Genomic DNA, 13,124 nt, shown 5'->3' with positions numbered 1-13,124 from the left:
ACAGGCTTCCCTGAAATCCCGTCCCTCCTGGTTTCTAATAGAACAATAGTCATTCCCCAATCGAAGGACATTTACTTGATTTCCAATTCTTTGCCACCACAAACAGGGCTGCTATAAATATTTTTGTACAAGTAATGTTCTTACCCTTTTTCATCATCTCTTCAGGATATAGACCCAGTAGTGGTACTGCTGGGTCAATGGGTATGCACATTTTTGTTGCCCTTTGGGCATAGTTCCAAATAGCTCTCCAGAAGGGTTGGGTGAGTTCACAGCTCCACCAACAGTGTAATAGTGTCCCAGATTTCCCACAACTCTTCCAACAAGGATCATTTTCCTTCCTGGTCATATTGGCCAATCTGAGAGGTGTGAGATGGTACCTCAGAGAAGCTTTAATTTGCATTTCTCTAATAATTAATGATTTAGAGCATTTTTTCATATGGCTATGGATTGCTTTGATCTCCTCATCTGTAAATTGCCTTTGCATATCCTTTGACCATTTGTCAATTGTGGAATGGCTTTTTGTTTTAAAAATATGACTCAGTTCTCTGTAGATTTTAGAAATGAGTCCTTTGTCAGAATCATTAGTTGTAAAGATTGTTTCCTAATTTACTACATTTCTTTTGATCTTGGTTACATTGGTTTTATCTGTGCAAAAGCTTTTTAATTTAATGTAATTGAAATCATCTAATTGGTTTTTGGTGATGTTCTCCAACTCTTCCTTAGTCATAAACTGCTCCCCTTTCCATAGATCTGACAGGTAGACTAGACCTTGAGCTTCTAATTTGCTTATAGTATTGTTTTTTATGTCTATGTCCTGTAATCATTTGGATCTTATCTTGGTAAAGGGTGTGAGGTGTTGGTCTAATCTAAGTTTCTTCCATACTAAATTCCAATTATCCCAGCAATTTTTATCAAAGAGGGAGCTTTTACCCCAATGGCTGGACTCTTTGGGTTTATCAAACAGTAGATTACTATAATCATCTCCTGCTTTTATGCCTAGTCTATTCCACTGGTCCACCACTCTATTTCTTAGCCAATACCAATCAGTTTTAATGAGTGATACTTTATAATATAATTTTAGGCTAAGCCACCTTCTTTTGCACTTTTTTTTCATTAAGCTCCTGGCAATTCTTGACTTTTTATTTCCTCCTTGAATTTACTTACAATTTTTTCTAACTCATTAAAGTAATTTTGGGGGATTTTGATTGGTAGGGCATTAAACAGATAGTTTTGTTTTGGTAGAATTGTCATTTTTATTATATTAGCTCTACCTATCCATGAGCAGACAATATTTACCCAGTTATTTAAATCTGATTTAATTTGTGTGAGAAGTGTTTTATAATTGTTTTCAAAAAAATTCTGAGTCTGTCTTGGCAAATAGACTCCCAAATATTTTATATTGTCTGAGGTTACTTTGAATGGGATTTCTCTTTCTAGATCTTCCTGCTGTATCTTGCTAGACATATATAGAAAAGTTGAGTATTTATGAGGGTTTATTTTATAACCTGCAACTTTGCTAAAATTGCTAATTGTTTCCAGTAGTTTTTTGAATGATTTCTTGGGATTCTCTAGGTAGACCATCATGTCATCTGCAAAGAGTGAGAGTTTTGTCTCTTCCTTCCCAATTCTTATTCCTTCAATTTCTTTTTCTTCTCTAATTGCTGATGCTAACATTTCTAACACAATAGTGAATAGTATTGGTGATAACGGGCACCCTTGTTTCACCCCTGATCTTATTGGGAATGCCTCTAGCCTCTCCCCATTGAATATCATGCTTGTTGATGGTTTCAGATAGATACTGCTAATTATTTTAAGGAACAGTCCATTTATTCCTACATTCTCTAGTGTTTTTAATAGGAATGGATGCTGTATTTTGTCAAAAGCTTTTTCAGCATCTATTGATATGATCATATGATTTCTGATAGGTTTGTTGTTGATATAATTGAGTATACTAACAGTTTTCCTAATATTGAACCAACCTTGTATTCCTGGTAAATCCTACTTGATCATAATGTATTATCCTAGTGATGACTTGCTGTAGTCATTTTGCTAAGATTTTATTTAGGATTTATGTATCTATATTTATCAGGGAAATAGGTTTATAATTTTCTTTCTCTGTTTTAACTCTTCCTGGTTTAGGTAACAGTACCATATTGGTTTCATAGAATGAGTTAGGCAGAGTTCCATCTTTCCCTATTTTTCCAAAGAGTTTATATAGGATTGGAACCAATTGTTCCTTAAATGTTTGGTAGAATTCACTTGTGAAAAAAATAAAAAAAATTAAAAAAAAAGAATTCACTTGTGAATCCCTCAGGCCCTGGAGATATTTGTTTAGGGAGTTCAATAATGCCTTGTTGAATTTCTTTTTCCTGAGATAGGGTTGTTTAGGCATTTAATCTCTTCTTCATTTAACCTGGGCAATTTATATTTTTGTAAATATTCATACACTTCACTTAGATTATCAAATTTATTGGCATAGAGTTGGGCAAAATAATTTTGAATTATTACTTTAATTTCCTCCTCATTGGTGGTGAGTTCACCTTTTACATTTATGATACTAGCAATTTGGTTTTCTTCTTTCTTTTTTAATCAAATTGACCAGAGGTTTATCAATTTTATTGTTTTTTTTTCATAATACCAACTTTTGGTTTTAATTATTAATTCAATAGTTTTTTGCTTTCAATTTTATTAATTTCTCCTTTAATTTTTAGAATTTCCTATTTTTGTATTTAATTGAGGATTTTTGATTTGTTCTTTCTCTATTTTTTTAGTTTCAAGTTTAGTTCATTGATTTCCTCTTTCTCAAATTTATTCAAGTAAACATTTAGAGCTATAATATATCCCCTGAGAGTTGCTTTGAATGAATCCCATAGGTTTTGGCATGTTGTTTCATTATTATCATTATCTAGGATAAAATGGTTAATTCTTTCTATAATTTGTTTTTTGGTCCACTGATTTTTTTAAAATGAGGATGTTCAGTTTCCAATTTGTTCTGGGTCTGTATCTCCTTGGCCCAGTATTGCATATGACTTTTATTGCATTGTGATCTGAGAAAGATGTATTCACTATTTCTGCCTTTCTGTAGTTGATCATTAGGGTTTTATGTCCTAGTACATGGTCAATTTTTTGTATAAGTTCCATGTACTGCAGAGAAAAAGGCATATTCCTTTCTATCCCCATTCAGTTTCCTCCATAAGTCTACCATATATAATTTTTCTAACAATCTATTTAGCTCCTTAACTTCTTTCTTGTTTTTTTAATGATTCGATTTATCTATATCTGAGAGTGGGAGCTTGAGGTCTCCCACTAGTAGAGTTTTGTTGTCTATGTCTTCCTGTAGTTCTTTCAGCTTCTCCTATAAGAATTTGCGTGCTGTCCCACTGGGTATATATATCTATATATCTATATATATATCTATATATCTATCTATCTATCTATCTATATATATATATATATTCAATATTGAAATGACTTTATTGTCTATGGTACCTTTTAGGAGGATAAAGATTCTTTCCTTATCTCTTTTAATGCTATGTATTTTTGCTGCTGCTTTGTCTGAGATAAGGATTGCTACCCCTGCTTTTTTTTTACTTCAGCTGAGGCAAAATAAATTTTGCTCCAACCTTTTACCTTTACTCTATATGTATCTCTCTGCTTCAAATGAGTTTCTTGTAAGCAGCATATTGTAGGATTCTGGTTTTTAATCCACTCTGCTATTTGCTTACGTTTTAAGGGAGAGTTCATCCCATTCACATTCATGGTTATGATTACTAATTCTTTATTGCCCTCCTTGCTATCTTCCCTCTGTTTATATTTTCCCCCTTTCCCTAGATTTCTCATTTTTCAAAATACATGTTTATTTTTAATTAATCCTCTTTTGTATTTCTTAGAAAAGTTTGTAAGGAAATAATTTCCCTCTAATTAATCTTTTAACTGCATATCAAAAAATTTTATATTACTTCATTGTGAATATTTTTTCACAAAATTGTTGTTTGCTCTTATGATTTTTTCTTTAATTCATTTATTATTTAGAATTTCTATGTTAAGTTTCCATTTAGATATTTGTCATTTTCTTTTAGTGGGTTTTCTTGGAGTTGATTTATAATATGGTTTACAAAGTAAACTATTTCTGCTTTCTTTGCATTTTGCCATATTTCTGTGGATTAATACATGATTGGTTTTTATAATTTCATGTGTTGTTGAGATGTATTGTTCTTCATTTTTTCTTTTTGAATTTGAATATTAGGATATTCTGCAGAATATAACTTTATGGTATAAATAATGATATTGTTTTCTTTTCTCATGTTACCCAAGTATAATATTATTTCCTGATTTGTTCCTTTTATATGCTCTGATAGAATAATTACAAATCCTGATTTTTTTTATTCATCTGATGTATAATAATTTTTCCCCATCCTTCATTTTAGTTCTGTATACTTCTTAGTTAACAAAATGTATTTCTTGCAAGTAACATATTGGTGATTTTTTATTCTTATTCAATCTGTCACTATTTTGTTTTGTAGGCTTTAAAGTTTTGTAGCATTTAAAGTTGAGTTAGGTTTGTATTTCTCTTCTTTTGTCTCAGAGTTTTTAAATGATGATTTTTCTCCTCTTCCTCACTAAGTTCATTACTATATTTCACCATATATTTTAGCTTAGTTGTCTCATATTTTTTTATCTTTATTTTAAACTATCCCTAAACAGTATGCTGTTCCACGATCTCTTGAGAATTCACAACTTTTTGTGCTATATAAGGTTTTGATTTATTTTATTTTATCATAATTTTTATTCATAGATTTCTGGACTTGTGTAACTGATCTGAAGACCATATCTCCATCTATAATTAATCTTTCCTAGTTTTATGCTTATGTTCAATGTTGTTGAGTTTTCTACTTCCTGGCTTCTTTGGTAATTTCAGACTTTTTTTCCCCTTTATATCACACTATTGCCCATTTTCTGCCTCCCTTCCCTGTTGAATGTGATATTCGAAGTTGGATCTCAAAGCCATCTTGACCTCCTCCCATAATGGGCAATTCACTTTTCAGCAGTCTTAGTTCCTTTCCCAAATGACTTCTGTGTATACACACCAGTTCTCAGCTAAATTCTGTGTGGTCTTCCTCAGACTTAGTGGCTTACTCCAAAGCTACACATAATTGTCCTTTTCCCATTCTTTCTGTTTCTCATTTCTCTGTTGGGGCACAGAGCCACACTCCACTCCTGTCCCATATTACTAACATTTTTGCTTTGTATCTTTTTGTGGTTCTGGGAGAAGTGACAGTGGTTGAGGCATAGAGCTGAGTTCTGCTGCGTGCATGCGAACTACCCATGAACTAGTTTGTATAGCCCTGATGGTGAATTATGAGAGATAGGATTCTGAGAGCTAATTAGAGGAAATTAGCCGGTTCTACTTAATTGCATTCTTATATCATTTAAATCATTGGTTTGAGACCTTTGAGGCATGTAGTTTCTATTTTGGAGAGATGTGAGAAGTTTTGAGGATCAAAGAAAAATGTTTGGTCTCCTATGGTCTGGAAGGACCTAAACTATTATTTTACAGGTGAAAATTTTGAGGTTAAATAGTGTGACTAAGGGTATATAGGTAGTAAGTTGCAGAGATAAAATTTGAACTCCTGACTAGTCTCTTATGATCCAGCTCTCTTTCTACTGTACTATATTGCTCCCCAAGGATTTTTTACATTAAAGGCTCTAATAATTTTTTTTCTTCCAAACAAATGGTTTAATATATTTTTAGCTCTCATCTGTAAATTACTAAAGCATTTTGCAGTCATTAGAAATATGTAAATACCTATTGTCTTTTAGACTTTCTTTGGTAAATAAAGCCTAAAGTTTAATCAGACAGTAATGAGAAAAAAATTATAATTTTTGGTTGCTACTGACTTTTACATTTCTATTACTCTTTATTAGACTAGATTTATAATTTTCATTGATACAAGAGCCTATCAATTAAGAAATCCTCTCCATGAATATGATATATTAGGTAGAGATATTAGATTGAGTTAATAACTCCTGAGACAGAAAGCTCTGGACACAATTCCTGTTTTTGACACTTAGGTCACTGGACCTCTCACTTAGGCATCTCTGATTATATGTGAAAGGCAGGTTTGAATCTGCATTTTATTAGAATATTTATATTAAACAAATTTAAATTCATGTGTCATTTTGCACAGAAAGATTGGTAAAAAGTAAAGTCATCATGTTCTTCACATACTTTCATTTTTATTGACTGAATGACATTTTCTTTTGTAATGCTTACACCTTCATAAATTCTGAGGAACACATGAATCACCTTAGCTCCCTTTAATGCTCCTTCCCAAAGAACTCAGAAAATTAATTAGGGAAAGCAGTTCATCGAGCTCTGGAAGTTGGCCCAGTTCTCTTTCAGACTTCAAAGAGAGTTCTAACCACTAAAGAGATAAGGAGGGAAAGATGGGAGGTAGTGAGGTCCCCTGGGCATTCCAGGATATCTTTTCTCTGCTGTTTTGAATAATGGAAGCTCAACTTGCTGAAGCAATATCTATAAGTATTAAAGGAAGTCCAGATCAAGTGCATTGTATGTGATTTCCCCTTCAGGTTAAATATATATATATATACATATATATATATATTTCAAAATATTTGGGGGGAGAGTATGTAGAGAAACAGTTTATATATTTCTTACTTCCCTATTTTTAAAAGTATTTGAATAGAAATTATGTATAATCATGTAGATTAGCAAATATGAAACACTACCTACTCAAGGTTCTGGCTATCCTCACTGTGTAGTCAATTTGAAGTTTACCCTATAAGATACCTATATCGAGAAATGGTAGTTACTGGAATAGAGAAATTTTGCAATATCTCTAGCACCTAGAAATATTTCCATAGAATTTGATGCAATGATTTGCTTAAGTGGCTACCTAGTGAAAATTAAATGAGTTTAAATGCAGTTTCAGAACATGAAATGGACCTACAAAAGATGAAAGAATCTTTAGGGGCATTGGCATCAGTTAATTTGCATTCTATTGATCCACATCATGCATAATTTCAAGATATATTTTGAATTCAATCTTTGGGTGGCTTAAAAATTAAAAAACTATCCATCGTGAAAATCATTGTTAATTCTTGGACATGATTATATATATTTTTCTAGATTATGATGCTTTTTTCCTTCCTCTTCAATATTTCAACAAAAGTAACCTTAATTTTATAATTCTTAATATCCTATTATAATAACTGTGATGAATAGTGAATTATTTTTAAATATGTCATTTATAATTACATGGAGTTTATGGTAATGAAGAGAGAAAAATATAAAATTGTCATTTTTCTTCTTAGGTAGATAAACATATACTCCACTGAACTTATTTAAATGAATAAAGAGAAAATAAAGCAAGGAAAGAAAAAAGAGGGAAAATAACAGATGAGGGGAGAGAAAACAAAAGGGTAAAAAGTAATTATGGATTTATTAGTGTCTTGTAAGGAAGACTTTCCTTATAAGGAAGAACCTATGTTCATTAATTGAGTCAACAAAGTATATAATCTATAAAATTTTCCAATATGAAGAGATTTGTGATAAGGAAATAGTTCTTGATCTAACTGTAAACACAAAACAAAAATTATTGCTTCACATCAAAACAGGTAAGTTAGAAAAATAATTTTAGTCAAGAGGGAGTTCTAAGAAAAAAGTGAATTGAAAAGATTGGATTTGAAACAAATAAAAATAAGCAATGTGATGGCAGTTTATTTACCCTTCTGAATTTGCATCTACTAGGACTTAATCAGTAGTACTAAAGAGTGAATTCATTGTTTCTGGAGTATATTTTGACTTTAAGGATGGATGAAGGTTTAAGTCATATGGACACACAAATATACGTATTGCACCATTGTCTCTTGTGCTATCTTTTTTTTTAAACCTTTGCTTGGTTCTTTCCTCCCTCAATCTGGTAAATATATTTGATCCAAAGTGTCTTAATGAAGCAACTACATTTCAGTTATTAAGTATGAAAAGTTACTAAACTAGAATAATGTCAGGTTCAGTCTAATCAACAAAATAGAATAAGCAATTTAAATTGTAGGACTGACTGACACCTTGACTCATAAAAGAATGTTTGGGCAGGATTGATAACCCCAATAACCACATCCTTTCCTCCTATACCTAGCCCACCATGTTGAGATGGAGGCTTTATTCAGAGATTTAACCTCCTCCCACCTACTTGCAATATTCCTGGTCCCAACTTTCTGTCTAGCAACATAAATTCTTCAACAATCTATAAAATCTTCCACATTTCTTTTATTGTTGTTGTTTATTCATTTTCAGTTATGTCAGATTTTTTTGTGTTGTCTGTTTCCCTAGTGAATGCTTTCTCACTGAAGGGTTGTATTATTGTAAGGGTCCTCTTTCCCACTTGCTTAATTTGAGTTTTAATAATTGAGTTCGGTCTCCAGTCCCGGTTGGGGGGCGATATTGTAGACTACTCTGTTGTGGCATGGCAGCGAAAGCATGAGGTGGAGACCCCGAGGTGCATCGGCTGCAGTTGGAGGCAGCCACCTTCCAAGGCAGCGAGCACCAGCACATCCGCTACAACCCGCTACAGGATGAGTAGGTACTAGTGTCTGCTCAGCGAATGAAGCGCCCTTGGAATGGGCAGGTGGACCCCATCCCCGCTGACAACATACCTTGGCATGACCCCCCCAAACCCCCTCTGCCCCGGGGCAGTACGGGCCAATGGCGAGGTGAATCCTCACTACAAGAGCACCTTCCTATTCAATAATGACTTTCCTGCTCTGCGGCCTGATGCCTCGAGTCTTGGACCCAGTGATCACCGGCTGTTCCGAGCTGAAGCTGTCCGAGGCGTTTGTAAAGTCATGTGTTTCCATCCCTGGTCTGACATCATACTGATGCCCATCCGAGCTGTCATTGATACATGGGCCTCAAGTCATGGAGGAGCTGGGTTCTCAGTATCCTTGGGTCCAGATTTTTGAGAGCAAAGGAGCCAAACCACATCCCCACTGTCAGGTGTGGGCTAGCACTTCTTGCCAGACGTGGACCCGTGGGAGGAACAAAACCAGTCGGCCTATCAAAAGCAGCATGGATGCCTCATACTTTTGGAATATGGGCGTCAGGAAGCTGAAAGGAGAGAGTGATCCTAGAAAGTGAACATTGGCTGGTGCTGGTCCCTTCTGGACTGTCTGGCCTTTCCAGACAATGTTGCCTTGAAGACATGTGAAGAGGCTCCCAAGAGCTGAGCTCTGAAGAAAGGGATGATCTGGCCTGAATCATAAAGAAGCTCCTGACCAAATATGACAACCTATTTGAGATATCCTTCCCATATTCCATGGACTGGCATAATGCTTCTACTGTGGCTGTGGCTGAGGCTGATTGTGACCCCTGGCAGCTCCATGCCCACTACTATCCATCGGCTTCGATCAGGCATCATCCAAAAGTTCGTGGTTGGTTATGAGATGCTGGCCCAGTCTCAGAGAGATCTGACCCCAAAACAGGAAGCAGAGTGATTGAGGAAACTCCTAGAAGATCATTATAGGCTTCGATAGAAGGACTCATCCTGACATGATCCTCAGGAGGAGGCCACAGTTAGGACTGATTCTAAGCTGCCCTTTACCTCCCCCACCCCAACTTGCTTCAATTCCCTTATCTCACAGGGTGAGGGGAGGGGTCTTTAATTAGCAAATAAGTCCTTTATCCCTGTCAAAAAAAAAATAATTGAGTTCTAGTAGTAACTCTTAACCCACAATTAGCTAAGGAAGTTACATAAGCAGGTAGAATAACAAAATCTGTATTGCCCTTCTCCGGACTTTTAAAAATGTTTGAATGTTATTTTGAATGTTATTATGAATACTATTATGAATGTTATGTTTTAGAAATTCCCCAAGTTACAGACACCTGACTTGTGTAAAATCTATACTTAGGAGCAATGTTTTGCACAACTCTTCTAACTTTCTCTTTACCCTAAACTTTCTCTCATCATTCTGCTTCTTCCAACAATTTTTGTACTTTTTAAAATAATTATTATTTTAGCTATAAATATTAACAAAACCAATTTAACATTTTTCTTCACTTTACCTTGGTTAGCAGAGGCTAATAGAGCCATCTGGTCATTGTTACCAGCTGACAAAAAACAAAATACTCTAACTAACTTGAGACCTTTTCCCTAACTCCTCTCCCCCCTCTCCTTTCTTCCTTAGGGGGAGTGTTCACATATTTTGTTTCTATCTTTAACTATATGTTAAACTTTGAATCATGATTTCAAAGTTGGGAAGGATATATATATATATATATATATATATATATATGTGTGTGTGTGTGTGTGTGTGTGTGTGTGTGTATATATATATATATATTCCAATCCTGAATCCAAAAAGGAATATGAATCTTCCTAGAGCCTGCTAACTTATCCAGTCATTCAATTTCTTTGGAAAAACTCCCCAAAGCCCAAAAGGTGAAATTTATTGTCCAACTTCTATGGCAGCCCATTTATTTTTGGATAAAATCCTATTCACTAAATTTTCCACCCATTGCTCCTAGCTCTGCCCTCTGAGGCAAGGCAGATCAATTCTAATCCCTGTCACAATGATAATTCTATAATTATTTAAAGACCTGGGCTACTTTGGTCAAGTAATGTAACCTCAACTCCAGTTCCTTCTACTGAAGATGACAGGGTTGCATTAGATGATGCTTGAGATCCCATGCAGTGCTAAATCATTGATGATGATGATAATGATGGTGGTGGTGATAGTGTGATGGTAATGATTTTGATAATGTATTCTTACAAGTCTTCTCTTCTCCAGAACAATTATGCCCAGTGTTATAAACTATCTTTACATGGTACAGTATCATCATTCTTATACACCTCTTTTGGACATGTTCCACCTTGTCAATATCCTATCTGAGATGCAACAATAAACACAATATTCTAAATGTAATCTGACCAATACAGAACAATGCAAGAATATGATCTCCTTTATCATGAAATTTCTTAAATATTTCATTTTAATCTCTTTTTTTTATGAGATGTACACAGAATCCCTTTTAGTGCTCTGTTTCCTCCCCTGTCTCCTAACTTTTGTTACCCCGGATAATTTTCTCCCCCTCCCTTTTCTCCATTTGTGAATCAGAAGCAACCCTTAAATTCTACTGATAGGGATAAGAGTAAACTGTATCAAGTAAAAGGAAAGAAATTTTGAAGTCAAACAAAACATTGTAAATAATCAGTTATCAACCCCATGAAAATGTCCTTCAACATTTCTGTTTTCATCTACCTCACCAAACTGCCTTTCCTTAACCACAAGGATTTAAAATAAATAAAATTTATTTATTCAGTTTTTCTTTCTTTTGAAATCATATTTTCTCTTTCATTGTAAATGTACATGCTACTAAACTGTGAGATTCTTAAAATCAGAGGAAAATTTTTATATAAACATATCTCAGATATTGCATAGACTAACATTATGTACACATTAGGTACGGAATAAATGCTCATTTGTCCTTTTGGAAAATTCAGCTCCATCAGAAATTTTATAGATTGCTGTTAAGAATCTAACCATCATGAATAATAAACACTATCGCTATGGGAGAAATGAGTGCTGTTTCAAATATCTAGTTTATAAATAACATTGTAGAACATAAAGACATCTGTAAGTTCTATATTAATAGTAATTGAGTGTGGAAAGAGACCTGCTGACTTGATATTTCCCATTTCATCAAATATAAACTGAATTTGCCTGAATTTTGAGGTCATCTATATTCTTCCCTATCCTACTTGTCCAATATTATTTTCCAGAATTTAAGTTTACAATGGTTCAGGTTATACAAATCTCTCTACCATGAAAAAGCAGTAGCTAAATGAACTTATAAAATATATCATACAGAGTTACCCAAGAAGGATAGATCATGGTGGAGAGTGACACATTGGAGAAGGAAATGGAAAACCACACCAGAATCTTTGCCAAGAGAACCCCCTGGACAGAATTAAAATAGGAGATGAATCTCTCACGTTAAAAGAGAAGACAAACTCAAGAAGCTCAAGAAATGAAACAGCTAAGTCAAAGTCAAAGAGAAACTCACTTGTGAAAGTGTCAAAAGGAAACTGATGCTATAAAGATCAATATGGCAAAAGAACCTGGATGTAAGTTCTGTGAACCATCAGAAGCCAAATGTGATCAAACAGGAGATGGAAAGATTAAATGTTAATATCTAGGGTGACATTGAACTTAAATGGATGGGAATGGGTGAATTTAATTTGGGTGATCATTACAAATACTGCTGTAGATAAGAACTCCTTAAAAGAAATGGAATAGCCCACAAAGAGTGAGGAAAGCAATACTGGGGTATGATCTCAAAATGACAAAATGATCTCTTTGGATCCAAGGCAAAACACAAGCCTCTGTTCCTCACTGATGCCAAAGACTCAAAAATTTATAATTTCTTTGAAGATCTACAGCAAACATAAATAACACCAGTTTTTTTAAAAGACATTGTATTCATTCTAGATTATTGGAATGTTAAAGTAAGAAATAAAGACATAATTGGAAAAACATGCATCTTTGGCCTTGGAGTACAAAATGAAGCAGAAATTAATAGAGATTTGTGAATATAAGTCACTTGTCATAGCAAACACTCTTTTTCAACAACCCAAAAAAATGACTTTACACTTGTACTTCACCAGATGGTGATATCAAAATAACATAATCAGATTGATTATATAATTTGCAGTCAAACACAGAAAAGCTCTATACAGTCAGTTAAAACAAGACCTAGAGAATACTGTTGCTCATGAGCTTCTTATTGCAAAATTCAGATATAAATTGAAGAAAGTAGAGAAAACATCAACCATATAGTTATACTTAATTAACATCTTTTATGAATTTGAAGTGGAAGAGATGAATAGATTTAAGGACTTATATCTGTTAAGTAGAGTGCCTGAAGAATTATGGGCAGAAGTTCACAATGCTTTTTTCAGTAAACAGCAGCAAAAAACATCCCAAAGGGGGAAAAGGAACAAAAATGTAAAATGACTGTCTGATGAGGCTTTATAAAGTGAAAGGTAAAGGAAAAGGGGAAAGATATTTCCAACTGAATGAAGAATTCCAGATAAGAGAAAGAAAAG

General features: G+C 34.0%; 1 pseudogene; it reads left to right on the top strand.

The window, feature by feature from the left end:
- Nucleotides 1–8,486: 8,486 nt before the first annotated feature.
- Nucleotides 8,487–9,567, top strand: LOC141502302 (galactose-1-phosphate uridylyltransferase pseudogene; annotated as a pseudogene).
- Nucleotides 9,568–13,124: the final 3,557 nt, after the last annotated feature.

Source organism: Macrotis lagotis, chromosome X (assembly GCF_037893015.1).
Source record: "Macrotis lagotis isolate mMagLag1 chromosome X, bilby.v1.9.chrom.fasta, whole genome shotgun sequence".
NCBI lineage: Eukaryota > Metazoa > Chordata > Mammalia > Peramelemorphia > Peramelidae > Macrotis > Macrotis lagotis.
Note: the sequence above shows the minus strand (reverse complement) of the source record. Positions and strands in the feature narration are given on the sequence as shown.